We start from the raw sequence: 13,457 nt of genomic DNA, 5'->3' as shown, positions 1-13,457 counted from the left end.
GCTTGAAGCTTTTGGGTTTTCTTTCCTACTTATATAATGTACTGGCGATTAGATTGGCTGGTCTTTAAATAGCCCTCTCTTTGCAGCAGTCTTCGCTTACGGCCATACCAACCTGTGCAACCCTGTTCATTGTAGTGGTACAATCCAGGAAGTGCAAGTGTGTGTAGAAAGGACGGAAGCTAACTCTTGTATTGTTTGTTTGTTTATTATTTTTTATTGTTAGAATTAATTGTAAGAGGAGTTTTTCTTTATCTATTTAATAAGTTTTAAACCACGAACCAGCAGCTTCATGCTGTCTGGGGAGTGGTTTAATTTTTTATTTTTTATTCAGAATGAGTGAAATGGATCAACTGCTTGTTTCACAACTTGCAACGAATTTGAAACAAGCTAATGCAATTGACCAAGGCAAAGGATTAAGACAAGGAGAAGGGATGATGGCGAAAGAAATGAAGAAACAAAGGATCTATTCCAAAGAAGCTACAGCAATAATTGACATCAGTAAAGTGCTTAATGGAGGAGCAGAGGACATTATTAGAGCAATAAAGGAAAAAGTGAGCGTGGAAAAAATTATTGCGGTAAGACCAAAGACTAATAAACAATATGAAGTGATTTTGAAACGGAGGAAGCTTGTGATGGACTGTTAAATGGTTTGCAAATTAAAGGACAAATATGTGATGTTAAAAAACTCCAGGACAGAGAATTTGTAGTCTCGTTCATGCATCTGCCTGTGTATTTAGATGATGATGACATAACCTCGAAATTGGAAGGATGGGGAGTTACTCCCATAACAGAGATAAGGAGGAGGTTTTACCCAGGAACGGAGATAGAGGATGGGACAAGATTTGTTAAGGTTAAGTTCCCAAAGGAGGTGGCATCATTGCCATATAGTACAAGGTTTGAGACAACTGAAGGCTCACAGTACTTCAGGATAATACACAGTAGGCAGGTCAAAACTTGTAGATTGTGTTTAAGTCCAGAACATATCATCAAAGACTGTCCTGAGTTCAGATGTTTTAAATGCAATGATCAAGGACATTTCTCAAGAGACTGTACAGCAATTGAATGTCCAGACTGTAGCAAACCTCTTAATATATGTGAATGCTGGATGGAAGGTAACGAGAAGCAATCAGAGGAGCAACAAAGTATGGACAGGCAGGTGCAAGATGAGATTGCAGAAACCACAGAGACTTTTGAACCAATGGAAAACAAACAACAAAAGCAAATAGAATATATGGAAAATCAGAAGTTGAAGGACCAAAGTCACCAGGATGGAGAAGTAAACAGAATGGAGGACGATACAGAGGAGGGAGAAGATGGAGAAACCGAACAGAATGGTGCAAATGACAAGGAAGTAAATGATGAAGAGGAGAGCGACGAGGTGGAGGAACTGGATATGGAACAACAGGAGGCAAGGAAAGAAAGAGAAAAGGTTGGAAAAATTATAAGAAGAAAATCAATGAAGGTAAAGCCAAATCTTAATGTTGCTAGAAAGAAAAAGATGATTGAAATAGATAAAAAGAAGTTGGGATTGATACAAGAACAAGATTGTGAGAGAGACTGAAGATGAATGGTTTTAAATGCTTATTTTTTATTGGTATGGTTTTAAACTTTGTGAGTTTAAATGCAAGAGGTTTAATGAGTGTAAAGAAATTTGAGATGGTAAAAGAACTATGCAAAAAGCAGGATGTGATAATTTTACAAGAAACAAACTGGAAAGACGAAATGATTGAGGATGTGAAAAAGAGATGGAAAGGACAAATGTTTTATAATAATGGTGATGGAAGGATAGGAAGGGGGTAGCCATTTTAATAAAGGAAAATGTTGAAATTAATTCATATGAAGTCTATAATGACAAAAAAGGCAAATGTGTTGGGATTAATATTAAGAAAGATGATCATGAATTTGTGATAATTAATTTGCATGCACCCACCCAAGAGGGAGAAAAAAAAAACATTTTTTTGAGGGATTAAGGGTTTTAATAAAGACATATAAAAACGTTATTTTAGTTGGGGATTTTAATACTGTTTTTAGTAAGATGGACATGGCAGATAGGATGGTTTTTAGAACAGATATGGGAAGGAAAGAGTTAAAAGAAATGATGGAGGAAAGAAATTTGATAGATGTTTGGAGGGAAAACCATGAAAGGAAAAGAGAATTTTCTAGAAGACAACTGGTTGGGAATTTTATGTGTCAGACAAGAATCGATTTTATTTTAAGTGAAAGGGATATGGAATTTTTTCTGGGGGACATTTGTTATAAGGATACCAGTTTGAGTGATCACAAAATGCTTTTATGGAATATTGACTTTAGTAAAGAAAAAAAAGGGCCTGGAGTGTGGATACTAAATTCAGAAATTTTGACAAGTGAAAGTTATAGAATAGGAATTGAGGAAATATTAGACAAAGAAAAAGAGGACGGAATGTACTTTGAAGATAAACGATTATGGTGGCAAAATGTAAAATATGAAATAAGAAAATATTCTATAAACCATAGCAAATTGGTACAGAAAGTTAAAAAAGCAAAGGAGCTGGAAATAAGGAAAAAACTCAGAAAAAAGACAAATAAAAGTGTAGTAAATATAAAACAGATAATACTTTTGGAGGAAGAGTTACGGAAAATTGAGGAAGAAAAGTGTAAAGGAGCTATTATAAGGAGTAAGGCAAAAAACACAATTGCAGGAGAAAAATGTACAAAATTTTTCTTTAATTTGGAAAAAAGTAGAGGCAAAGCAAAGTTAATAAAATAATTAAAAAATAAAAAAGGAGAAATAGTCAAAGACATAAGTGGAATTTTAACAGAGGTGAAAGACTATTATGAGGGGCTTTTTGAAACAAAAGGAATTGACGAAAAAGCCAAACTTCAGTTATTAGAGAGTGTTACAGCTAAAGTAAGTAGAGAAGATAAAAAGGAATGTGATAAAGAAATTAGTGAAGAGGAAATTGTACAAGCTATCAATAGTTTAAAAGGAAACAAAAGCCCGGGGACAGATGGGATAGTAAATGAATTTTATTAAGTTTTTAAAGAGAAGATAAGTGGGATTTTAAAGGAAGTATATAAGGAGATTTTTGATAAAAGAGAATTGGATCAGAGGATGAGTATAGGGTTGATGAAATTAATTTATAAAAGGAAAGGAAGTAAAAATAATTTGAGTAATTTTAGACCAATAACAATGTTAAACACAGATTTAAAAATACTATCTAAAATTCTTGCAAATAGAATGAAAAATATTTTACCCAAAATTATAGTGACTAATCAGGCATATGGTGTAAGAGGGAGAGATATTGCTGATATAACGAGTGGTGTAAGAGACATAATAAGCTATTTAATTGAAACACAGAAGGATGGATATGTTGTTAATTTAGATTTTGAAAAGGCTTTTGATAGGGTAGAACTATCTGATTTTTTATTTGCAATTTTAGAACGTTTTGGTTTTGGAAAGAATTTTAAGGAATGGATAAAAATTTTATATAATAACGTAATGACGAGAGTGACGTGTAATGGTTTCTTAACAGAACCTTTTAGAATAACAAGATCAATAAGGCAAGGATGTCCACTCTCTGCACAGCTATATACTTTGGTAGCAGAACCTTTAGGTTTAATGATTAAGAAAAATAAAAGCATTCAAGGTATTAAAATAGAAGAAGGTAAAGAAGAGAAAAAGATATTCCAATATGCAGACGACACAACACTGATTTTAAAAGACTTAGAAAGTATGAAGGAAGTCATGAGAAATGTAGAGAGGTATGGTAAAGGTACAGGTGCAAGAGTTAATGGAGAAAAAACTGTGTACATGAAGTTTGGAAAGGTACCAAATTTAGGAGGAGTTTTTAATTTTGAGGAGGTGAAGGAAACAAAAATTTTGGGTGTGACTTTAGGAAAAGATGAGAAAGGGGCAAGAGAAAGAATGTTTGAAAAGTGTTTGGGGGAAATGGAAAGGAGATTAATTTTTTGGAGGGGAAGATTTTTAAGTTTGAAATGGAAAATTTTAGTGGTTAATGCTTTAATGTTATCCAAAATGTGGTATATTTTAATGGTGAGCGCAATGCCAAGATGGGTGGAAGTAAGAATAAAAAGATGTGTTTTAGATTTTATTTGGGAGAAGAAACCCCCAAGAGTTGCTTATAACACTCTGATAGGACAGGCTGATAAAGGAGGAATGGGATTATCTGATGTAGAATTAAAAAAGAAAAGTATGAGAATTAAAGTTGTGAAAAAGTATATAGATGATAAAGAAAAAGGAGAATGGAAAGATACAATGAAATACTATTTGGACAAATCTGGTAATGTGAAACTAGGGGACAGTGTTTTATGGATGAAAATGAAAGCATGGATGTTTGAAAGAATACCCGATTTTTATAAAGAAGTTTTAAAAGCTTGGGGTTTTTTTCTCTCAAAAGTTGATTTTATACCTGGAGGAAGGAAAGAGATTTTAAACCAACCATTGTTTTTTAATAAGCATATTGTGAAAAGTGGGAAAGAAATATTTTTTAAAAAATGGTGGGAGGTTGGGATTGCAAGACTAAGGGATATTATGTATGCGATAAGAGAGGGTTTTTTTACCAGTGCAAGTAATTATTGATGAGTTGGAAGAAGCCAAAGAAGAGTATGACATAAACAATGTAAAGAAGCAATATAAAGAAATGAAAAGTGCAATACCAAAAGCGTGGTTAAATGAAATACAGAAGGAAGAAAAAGAGGAAGGAAAGACTGAAGTGTATTTTGTTAATCAAAATAAAAGAATAGGGTTTAGTTTAGGGAATGTGAAAATGTTTTATCAGGTTTTAAGGGAAGAGATTTTTAAAAAACCAAATTCAAATGATATGTGGTTAAGAAACTTCAATGGCTTGAAAGAGGAAGAAATATGGAAAAATATGAGGGGAGTACTGGTGAGCACAAATTTGGAGTGTCTTGATTATTTTATAAGGCATAATGTAATATGGTCGGAAATGAGGTTGTGCATTATAAAAAAAAGAACAAAGTGCATTAAGTAAGGTTTGTAAAAAACAAGATGAGGGTTTGTTGCATTTGTTTTTACTGTGTGAGGAATTAGGATCTTTTTTTAAGGTTTTAAAAGAAATAGTGAATGACCTAGGGGAAAGAAAAGAAGATCAAGATTGGCAAAAAACATTTATGTTTGGAAAGGAGGAAAAGTGTAAGAATAAAATCATGATCAATTTGTTAATTATTTTGGCAAAAAATACTATATGGAAAAGAAGAAATATAGTTAAGAACAGGTCTGTTCGTATAGATGTGTGGACATTGTATAAGCATATGGTGGAAGATTATATGTTTACACTGCAAATATTGGAGACTGGAGGGAAAAGCAGAGATGTTTATGAAAATGTTTTCTTCTCAGGTACAGAACATTCTTTTGAAACATGACATAAATGTATCTGTTGGAAAAAAAGTGTAAAATAACAAATGCAACAAATGGGATAATGTAGAAGAAAAATATTTATAAGTATGAATGTATTTTTATTTTTTTTTTTATTATTTGTTTTTTTGTTTTGTTGTTGTTTTTAATTGGAATGTGAATCTCTGTATTTAGGAGAAACATAATGTATTATTTTGTGAACTTAATAAAAAAATAAAAAAATAAAAAAGCTATGCCCAATCTCGTCTGATCTCGGAAGCTAAGCAGGTTTGGGCCCGGTTAGTACTTGGATGGGAGACCGCCTGGGAATACCAGGTGCTTTAAGCTTTTTGGACATTTTTCACTTAGTATATAATAATTTTGCCAAAAAATATAGTCAATGCCCGATCTCTGAATATTAGCAGGTTTGGGCCTGGTTAGTACATGGTTTGGAGACTGCCTGGGAATACCAGGTGCTTTAATCATTTTGGAAAATTTCACGAATTATATAATAATCTTTCATTAAAAAAAAAAAAAAAGAGTCAATGCCCGATCTCTGAATCTTAGCAGGTTTAGGTCTGGTTAGTACTTGGATGGGAGACCGCCAGGGAATACCAGGTGCTGTAAGCTTTTTGGACATTTTTCACTTAGTATATAATAATTTTGCCAAATAATAGAGTCAATGCCCGGTATCTGAATCTTAGCAGGTTTAGGTCTGGTTAGTACTTTGATGAGAGACTGCCTAGGAATACCAGGTGCTTGAAGCTTTTGGGTTTTCTTTCCTACTTATATAATGTACTGGCGATTAGATTGGCTGGTCTTTAAATAGCCCTCTCTTTGCAGCAGTTTTCGCTTACGGCCATACCAACCTGGCTATGCCCGATCTCGTCTGATCTCGAAAGCTAAGCAGGTTTGGGCCTGGTTAGTACTTGGATGGGAGACCGCCTGGGAATACCAGGTGCTTTAATCTTTTTGGAAAATTTCACGAATTATATAATAATCTTTCATTAAAAAAAAAAAAAAAAAAAAGAAACAAAGAAAGAGTCAATACCCGATCTCTGAATCTTAGCAGGTTTAGGTCTGGTTAGTACTTGGATGGGAGACCGCCTGGGAATACCAGGTGCTGTAAGCTTTTTGGACATTTTTCACTTAGTATATAATAATTTTGCCAAATAATAGAGTCAATGCCCGATCTCTGAATCTTAGCAGGTTTAGGTCTGGTTAGTACTTGGATGGGAGACCGCCTGGGAATTCCAGGTGCTGTAAGCTTTTTGGACATTTTTCACTTAGTATATAATAATTTTGCCAAATAATAGAGTCAATGCCGATCTCTGAATCTTAGCAGGTTTAGGTCTGGTTAGTAGTTTGATGAGAGACTGCCTAGGAATACCAGGTGCTTTAAGCTTTTGGGTTTTCTTTCCTACTTATATAATGTACTGGCGATTAGATTGGCTGGTCTTTAAATAGCCATCTCTTTGAAGCAGTCTTCGCTTACGGCCATACCAACCTGGCTATGCCCGAACTCGTCTGATCTCGGAAGCTAAGCAGGTTTGGGCCTGGTTAGTACTTGGATGGGAGACTGCATGGGAATACCAGGTGCTGTAAGCTTTTTGGACATTTTTCACTTAGTATATAATAATTTTGCCAAAAAATATAGTCAATGCCCGATCTCTGAATATTAGCAGGTTTGGGCCTGGTTAGTACATGGATGGGAGACTGCCTGGGAATACAAGGCGCTTTAATTTTTGGAATATTTCACAAATTATATAATAATCTTCCATAAAAAAAAAAAAAAAAAAAAAAAAACGAAAGAGTCAATGCCCGATCTCTGAATCTTAGCAGGTTTAGGTCTGGTTAGTACTTTGATGAGAGACTGCCTAGGAATACCAGGTGCTTTAAGATTTTGGGTTTTCTTTCCTAGTCATATAATGTACTGGCGATTAGATTGGCTGCTCTTTAAATAGCCCTCTCTTTGCAGCAGTCTTCGCTTACGGCAATACCAACCTGGCTATGCCCCATCTCGTCTGATCTCGGAAGCTAAGCAGGTTTGGGCTTGGTTGGTACTTGGATGGGAGACCGCCTCGGAATAACAGGTGCTGTAAGCTTTTTGGAAATTTTTCACTTAGTATATAATAATTTTGCCAAAAAATAGAGTCAATGCCCGATCTCTTAATCTTAGCAGGTTTAGGTCTGGTTAGTACTTTGATGAGAGACTGCCTAGGAATACCAGGTGCTTTAAACTTTTGGGTTTTCTATCCTACTTATATAATGTACTGGCGATTAGATTGGATGGTCTTTAAATAGTCCTCTCTTTGCAGCAGTCTTCGCTTACGGCCATACCAACCTGGCTATGCCCGATTTCGTCTGATCTCGGAAGCTAAGCAGGTTTGGCCTCGTTAGTACTTGGATGGGAGACCGCTTGGGAATACCAGGTGCTGTAAGCTTTTTGGACATTTTTCACTTAGTATATAATAATTTTGCCAAAAAAAAGAGTCAATGCCCGATCTCTGAATCTTAGCAGGTTTAGGTCTGGTTAGTACATGGGTGGGAGACTGCCTGGGAATACCGAAAATTTCACGAATTATATAATAATCTTTCATTAAAAAAAAAAAAAGAGTCAATGCCCGATCTCTGAATCTTAGCAGGTTTGGGCCTGGTTAGTACATGGATGGGAGACTGCCTGGGAATACCAGGCGCTTTAATCTTTTGGAAAATTTCACGAATTATATAATAATCTTCCATAAAAAAAAAAACAAAAAAAAAACCGAAAGAGTCAATGCCCGATCTCTGAATCTTAGCAGGTTTAGGTCTGGTTAGTACTTTGATGAGAGACTGCCTAGGAATACCAGGTGCTTTAAGATTTTGGGTTTTCTTTCCTACTTATATAATGTACTGGCGATTAGATTGGCTGCTCTTTAAATAGCCCTCTCTTTGCAGCAGTCTTCGCTTACGGCAATACCAACCTGGCTATGCCCGATCTCATCTGATCTCGGAAGCTAAGCAGGTTTGGGCCTGGTTAGTACTTGGATGGGAGACCGCCTGGGAATACCAGGTGCTGAAAGCTTTTTGGACATTTTTCACTTAGTATATAATAATTTTGCCAAAAAATAGAGTCAGTGCCCGATCTCTGAATCTTAGCAGGTTTAGGTCTGGTTAGTACATGGGTGGGAGACTGCCTGGGAATACCGAAAATTTCTCGATTTATATAATAATCTTTCATTAAAAAAAAAAAAAGAGTCAATGCCCGATCTCTGAATCTTAGCAGGTTTGGGCCTGGTTAGTACATGGATGGGAGACTGCCTGGGAATACCAGGTGCTTTAATCTTTTGGAAAATTTCACAAATTATATAATAATCTTTCATTAAAAACAAAAAAAAACAAAACAAAGAGTCAATGCCCGATCTCTGAATCTTAGCAGGTTTAGGTCTGGTTAGTACTTTGATGAGAGACTGCCTAGGAATACCAGGTGCTTTAAGCTTTTGGGTTTTCTTTCCTACTTATATAATGTACTGGTGATTAGATTGGCTAGTCTTTAAATAGTCTTTGCAGCAGTGTCCGCTTACGGCCATACCAACCTGAGGGCGCTAGAGAGCTACAGGAAGTGTTGGTTGCAGTTTGGAGAGGAAGGCTCTCCTCCATTTTGATTTTTCTGTTAGTGTTTGTTTTGTGAGTTGTTTTTGGACTTTTAGTTTATTTTTTGTGTGGTTTTCAGTTTTCAACCACCTAACAGCAGCATCTTGTTGGCTGGAGGGTGGTTAATTGTTGTTTTTGGTGTTTTTGTACAATGGATGGATTATTGGCAAACGATACTGGAATGGCTGGAGAGAGACGCATGGCAAACGACACCGGACTGGCTGGAGAGAGACGCATGGCAAACGACACCGGACTGGCTGGAGAGACACGCATGGTAAACGACACTGGACTGACTGGAGAGAGACGCATGGCAAACGACACTGGACTGGCTGGAGAGAGACGCATGGCAAACAACACTGGACTGGCTGGAAAGAGACGCATGGTAAACAACACTGGACTGGCTGGAGAGAGACGCATGGCAAACGACACTGGACTGGAGTATCGACAACGAGCAGGACACGGTAAAAATCAAGATGCAAGATATACATGTGGTGAAAGGAAATACTTAAAGGAGGCAACTGTGATTGTGAATGTGGAGAATGTAAGTGAGGTGAGAGCTGTGGATATTATTAAAGCGGTGACGAACAAATGTGGATATGGTAAAATCTTAGCACTGAGGCCAAGACAAGGAAAGGAATATGAACTGACAATGGAAAAAGAAGAAACTTGTGATGAACTGACTGAGGGATTGTTAATTAAAGGAGTGAACTGTGAGCATAGCACCAGCATAGAGGATGGGACAAGATATGTAAAGGCGCGGTTTCCGAAGGAGGTGGCCTCCCTACCGTACGGCACAAAAATAGAAACGGCAGAGGGTCCACAATACTTTAGGGTGATGCACAGCCATCAGGTGAAGACTTGTCGGCTGTGCATGAGCCCAGATCATGTTGTGAAGGACTGCCCGGAGTTTAAGTGCCATAAATGCGAGGAAAGAGGCCACTTCGCGAGAAACTGCAATGCTGTGACGTGCCCGGAGTGCAATTTGGTTTTAAATAAGTGTGAGTGTTGGATGCAGGGTGAGGAGGAGGAGCAGCAGCAGGTGGGCGGGCAGGTGCATGAAAGAGACAACGAGCAGTGAGACGTTGGAGAAAGAGTACGTGGTGAAGGACTGGAATTAAATAAGGATATAGAAGAACAGAAAGAGTATACCGAACCGATCATACAAACACAACAGGATAGGGGAATTTGGACACAGATAGATTTGACGGACAGCTTGCAAAATGCTTTGGATAATGTGGAACTGGTTGATGAAAGGAATAAAGTACTGCGTGATGCACAACAGGAGGGAATTGTATGTTCACCGATGGATGTGACGGACAGTGTGCAAAAGGAGATGGAGACGGTAGAAATTAATGATGCTACAAAAGAGTGTGAACAAGGAAAAGAAAATGAGGAGACGCAGGGGAAATCATCGAAAAGAAGGAGATCTGTAAAGGTAATGCCCAATCTTGATACTGCAAGAAAAAGAATGCTTAAAGAAGATGGGATTGAGTGTGCAAATAAGTATGAGCTGCTAAAGGGTTTGGAGGAGATGGACTGAGTTTATGGGTTTTATGCATGTTTTTATATGTTTTATGCTTTTAAGAATTGTTACTTTTAATGCTAGAGGGCTTTCGAACGTAGGAAAATTTGAAAAAGTGAAAGAAATGTGTAAAGGAGAGGATGTGATTTTATTACAAGAAACTAACTGGAGGGAAGAGTACATTACTGAAATAAGGAAAAGGTGGAGTGGAGAGTTTTTTTTTTTATAACAGTGGTGAGGGGAGGCTGGGAAGAGGAGTTGCAATTTTAATAAAAGAAAACTGTGGGGTATCATGTAAAACAATATATAATGACATAGATGGAAAATGTATTGCGGTTGAAATGGAGTATGAGGAAAAAAAATTATTTTAGTTAATATTCATGCACCGACTGTAGAGAGTGAAAAGAAGGAATATTTTAATGTATTAAGAGATTTTTTAAAAAAGCATAAAGAAGTTATTATGATGGGTGATTTTAATAGTGTTTTCAGTAAATTAGAAATTGGTGAGGGAATGGTTTTTAAAAATGATAAAGGAAGAAAAGAACTGAAATTATTAATGGAAGAAAATAATATGATTGATGTATGGAGAGAAAGAAATGAAAAAAAGAAAGAATATTCAAGGAGGCAATTAGTAGGGAATTTTATGTGTAAGACAAGGATTGATTTTATTGTATGTACAAGGAACATTGAAGGTTTTATCGGTAACATTAAATATGTAGAATCAAGCTTAAGTGACCATAAACCACTTTTTATACAAGTAGACTGGAGTTCAGTGAAAAGAGGGCCGGGTGTATGGGTTTTAAATGCAGAGGTTTTGAAGAATGAGGACTATGTGTTAAGTATTAAAGAAATTATTGAAAAAGAAAAGGTGAATGGAATGTACAGCGAAGATAAAAGGATATGGTTGGAAAATGTTAAATATTTAGTAAAAAAATTCACGATAAAGTATTGCAAATTAATACAGATGTGTAAGAGGAAGAAGGAGAGAGAAATAAGAGAAAAATTGGAAAATGAATTAAATGAGAATGGTAAAAAGATATACAAAAAATAAAAGAATTGGAGGGATTATTGAAAGACATGGAAGAGGAAAAATATGAAGGTGCAAGACTAAGGAGTAAAGCTAAATATACTGTGGAGGGTGAAAAATGTACAAAGTTTTTCTTTGATCTAGAAAAAATAAGAGGGAAAGCTGGAATGATTAAAGAAACAAGAGGGAAAAATGGTGTAGTGGTGGAAACAAATGAGGAAATATTAAAAGAAGTAAAAGCATATTATGAAAACCTGTTTAGTACTGAGGGGATGAGGGAAGAAGAGAAAGTGGAGTTACTAAATCAAATAAAAACAACAGTAGGAGAAGTAGACAAAAAAGAGTGTGATGAAGAGATAAGGGAAGAAGAGATAAAAAGAGCAATAAGTGAATTGAACAAAAATAAAAGTCCAGGTATAGATGGTTTGGGGAGTGAATTTTATATCGTTTTTAAAGATTTTTTAACAAGTATTTTAAAAGAAGTATATGAAGACATTTTTAAAAAAGAGGAAATGAATCAGAGAATGGGGATGGGACTAATAAAGTTGATATATAAAAGAAAAGGAGATAAAGTAGACCTAAAAAATTATAGACCAATTACAATGCTGAATACAGATCTGAAAATTTTAACAAAAGTTTTAGCCAATAGATTGAAAGAGGTAATGCCAACCATAATAAAAAAACAAGTGTATGGAGTAAAAGGGAAAGATATAGCGGATACAACTTTAAGTATAATAGTTAGAATAAGATAAATGAAAGAAAAAAGGATATGTTATTAGTTTGGATTATATTTTTAATATTTTTTAAACAAATGTGGGGATTTTAACATGGGGGATGGGATTTTATGGATGAAAACTAAGAATTGGATGACAGAGTGCTTACCAGAGTTTTATAGGGAAATGTTTAGTGCCTGGGGAAAATTTTTAGACAAAGTAGAGTATGATCCACATGGGAGAGAAAACATTTTAAATCAACCTCTGTTTTTAAACAAAAACATTTTAAAGCAAGACAAAGAATTGTTTTTAAAGAAATGGATGGATGTGGGGATAACAAGAGTGAGAGATGTTTTATATGAATTTAAAGAAGGATTTTTACCGACACAATATATTGTGGATGCAATGGAAGAGGCAAAAGAAGATTACAGTGAACAAGAAATAAAAAATAAATATGAAATCATTAAAAATGCAATACCTAAAGAGTGGATTAAAAGAATAGAAAGTGTGGAAGGAGAACCAAAAGAGAAATGTATTAATGTGAAATTAGGGGAAAAACTGTATGATTTTAAGGAATGTACTGTGAAAATGATTTATTGTGCTTTTAGAGATGAGAGCCGATTGTAAATGGATACTGGGTGCAGAAATTCAAAGATTTAAAAAAAAGAGTGTATATGGAGAAACATGACGGGGAAATGTGTGGAAACAAAATTGGAATGTTTGGAGTATTTTATAAGGCATAAAGTGGTTTTTACTGATGTTATTTTAAATAAAATAGGAATGGAAGAAAATGCTCTGTGTAAAGTGTGCCAGGAACAGGAAGAGGGGATTTTACATATGTTTTTACATTGTAGAGAGCTAGAGGATTTTTTAAGGAAATGTAAATGTTTAATTAAAGATGTGGCGGAGGAGTGGGATGAAAATATAATGGAATGGAACAGAGTTATGTTTGGTTGGGAAAAAAGTGTAAAAACAAAAGTTTCATTAATCTGTGTGTAATGCTAATGAAAAGTGCAATATGGGACAGAAGAACTGTGGCTAAAAAGGAAAAAATTGTGTTGGATGTTTGGAGTGTGTTTAAAAGAAAAACAGAATTATATATTGAAAAACTGTATGTGTACTTTAAAGGTGTAAAGAATTTAGACTCTTTTTATGATGTTTTTACCCCAAAAGTTTGTTGTGTTATAAATGATTTAATGTGGAAGTTGC

General features: G+C 35.3%; 4 non-coding genes and 1 pseudogene across 4 annotated transcripts; all 5 read left to right on the top strand.

The window, feature by feature from the left end:
• Positions 1-6,204: 6,204 nt before the first annotated feature.
• LOC128004829 (5S ribosomal RNA) lies at positions 6,205-6,323 on the top strand. Its single transcript, XR_008177504.1, has one exon. It is a non-coding gene; the product is annotated as a 5S ribosomal RNA (ribosomal RNA).
• Positions 6,324-6,842: 519 nt separating this feature from the next.
• On the top strand, positions 6,843-6,961 carry LOC128002610 (5S ribosomal RNA). Its single transcript, XR_008175356.1, has one exon. It is a non-coding gene; the product is annotated as a 5S ribosomal RNA (ribosomal RNA).
• A 378-nt stretch (positions 6,962-7,339) lies between these two features.
• Positions 7,340-7,458, top strand: LOC128006841 (uncharacterized; annotated as a pseudogene).
• Positions 7,459-7,679: 221 nt separating this feature from the next.
• Positions 7,680-7,797, top strand: LOC128006246 (5S ribosomal RNA). The gene has a single exon (XR_008178875.1). It is a non-coding gene; the product is annotated as a 5S ribosomal RNA (ribosomal RNA).
• Positions 7,798-8,298: 501 nt separating this feature from the next.
• On the top strand, positions 8,299-8,417 carry LOC128000295 (5S ribosomal RNA). Its single transcript, XR_008173082.1, has one exon. It is a non-coding gene; the product is annotated as a 5S ribosomal RNA (ribosomal RNA).
• Positions 8,418-13,457: the final 5,040 nt, after the last annotated feature.

Source organism: Carassius gibelio, chromosome B22 (genome assembly GCF_023724105.1).
Source record: "Carassius gibelio isolate Cgi1373 ecotype wild population from Czech Republic chromosome B22, carGib1.2-hapl.c, whole genome shotgun sequence".
NCBI lineage: Eukaryota > Metazoa > Chordata > Actinopteri > Cypriniformes > Cyprinidae > Carassius > Carassius gibelio.
The sequence above is the reverse complement of the archived record's forward strand: the minus strand, read 5'-3'. Positions and strand labels throughout refer to the sequence as shown.